Source organism: Chelonoidis abingdonii, chromosome 26, assembly GCF_003597395.2.
Source record: "Chelonoidis abingdonii isolate Lonesome George chromosome 26, CheloAbing_2.0, whole genome shotgun sequence".
Classification (NCBI taxonomy): Eukaryota; Metazoa; Chordata; order Testudines; family Testudinidae; genus Chelonoidis; species Chelonoidis abingdonii.
Window position 1 is genome coordinate 3324086 of NC_133794.1, and position 2315 is coordinate 3326400.

Here is a 2315-nt window from a genome sequence, read left to right on the forward strand (position 1 = left end):
GACTGGAGAGCATGGGGTGCTGGCCGGACATAGAGAGGGGCTGGGGTCAGGATGAGAACAGTGGGGGGCTGACAGAGGGTCTGGGGTTCGGGACTGAGGAGATTGGGGCTATGGGGGGGCCTGGAGGAACAGGAGGGGGCTGCGGGCGGGACTGAGGAGTCATTGGGGGAGTCCTGGGCGGGACCAGGGAGGGGCGCGGGTCAGAGACTGAGGAAAGCATGGGGTGCCTACCGGGTACGAAAAGGGGGCTGCGGGTTGGATGAGAGGGGGGGGGCCGGGACACGAGAGGGCTGCGGGACGGGATGAGAGAATGTTGGGGGTCCTGGGCGCGGGAACACAGGAGGGGCTTGCGGCGCGGACTGGAGGAGCATTGGGGGTTCCTTACGGCGGGTAGGAGGAGGGTGCGGGTCAGGACTGGGAAGCATCGGGGGAATGCCTGCCTGTCTGGGAACAGAGGGCTGCGGGTCTAGCGATGGGAGGAGTCTTGGGGAAGCCCCTGGGCCGGGACATGAGGGGGCTGCGGAGACGGGATGAGAGATGGGGGATCTGGGCGGGACAGAGGTGGCGTCAGGAGGGAGCTGGGGGATCCTAGGGGGAGCGAGCGGTGCGGGTTCAGACTGAGGACTTGCGGATTCCTAGGGCCGGGAGGAGGTTCGTGTCTGGACTAGAGCGTGCGTCGGGGATCCTAACGTGTGGGTTCAAATGGGCTGGGTTGGGACTCACAGAGGAGCTTACGCCGGCCATGCACCTGGCGGCCATCAGCATATCGTGTCGTGGGGCGGAGGTATGTTGTTCATGGAGCGTATCCCTGAAGGATTAAGGCGCCAAGGCAGCTTTTGCAGGGCTCACCAGCGGTAGGGGTGAGGGTCTGGGCGAGGGGTACCTGGGAGGGCCAGAGGTGTTGCGGATGGGGAGAGAGTCTGGGGGCAGAGGTGTCAGAGTGGGGGTGAAGGGTCCTGGGCAATTCGATGGGGGGCAAGGGTCCTGAGGGGTTTGGCGAGTGGGTGGGGGTCCGTGGGGGCAGTTGCGTGGGTGCTTCGGCCTTTGGTGTGGCATGGGGCCAATCTGCTGGGAGCAAGATGTAAGCCCATGGGGGGCTTCCCACAGTCAGTGTGACACCCCAAGGCCAGTTCTGGATAGGGGGTGCTTGGTGCAAGGGAGCGCTGGGGTCAGTGGTGGGCGCTCTCCCTTCATAGGTTATAATTCCCACACACCATGCCTGGTAGGGCGGCGGTGGTTGTCTTTTCCTGATCAATTTAGAAGTCCGGCCTGGTTGGGGGGGCACACAGTGTCCTACGTGAGCTTTTTGCAGCTAACTGGGAGAGGGTGAACTTGGCCAAACTCCCCAGACCTTATGGGCCTAAGCTGTGGGGCGGGGTGCGTGTGACCGGGTGGACAACGGATTTCGCCGGGTAGAAACCCGTGCGGCTTTTGGGGAGGGGGGTGTCTGATTTTCTCAGCCATCCAGACCACGCCCTGGCTCGGCTGTGCAGGGAGAGAGCCTGACCTAGTGGGGAGTGGAAAAGCTCGTCCTTGACCACCCAGATGAGCTGGCAAAAACCCGAGGCGTGTGGGTTGAGCGATGCCCCCTGGCTTGCGTCTTGCTAGGGACATTGCCCAGGCCTCTGTGCTGCAAAGAGCTCTGAGCAGACCAATCCTCGTCGTCTACACCAGGAATTAAGAGCGGGGGATTCATGAATAAGGTGGGGGTGAAACGAAGGACTTGCTCCCTGGGGTGTCTGCGGGGGAGGACTCTCCGTGGTTTGGAAGAAAGACTCTTGTGTAGCTTAAGACCTTTGGTATACAACGGGTCATGTTTTGGCAATGGCTCTCACCTGATCTAAGCTGCAATACCGTATGGCTGGCAAGTTTGTAGGATGTTGGGGTCCTCACGTTATAGCCTTGATGTGCACTTTGCTGCGCCAGTTCCACTCCTCCTCCTCCCTCAAAGTACCTGCTGGCTGCGCATCAGTCGGATTACTGGGCATGGTCTGACGGAGCGTCGCGGGGAAGCTGACAGAACCAGAGGGGAGACACTGATGCAGTCACGTGATACTGACCGGCCATGGCAGCATCCCTGGGGCGGCGGAAGGAGCTGGGATGTGGTTTGTAGTGCTGATCTCTGTGCTACTGATTTGGGCCGATGTCTTGGACTCCGTGCGTGGGCTTGTCCTCTGACGCTGTTGGCTCAATGAGGCAGCTCTACGGTGGGGCACTCGCACCGCATGGGGGCAACAACTGGCACCGGTGCTCCTGACGCATCGGAATGCACTCTGTGGCTGCATGCAGGAAACGAGGGATGAGGTTTGAGGCAA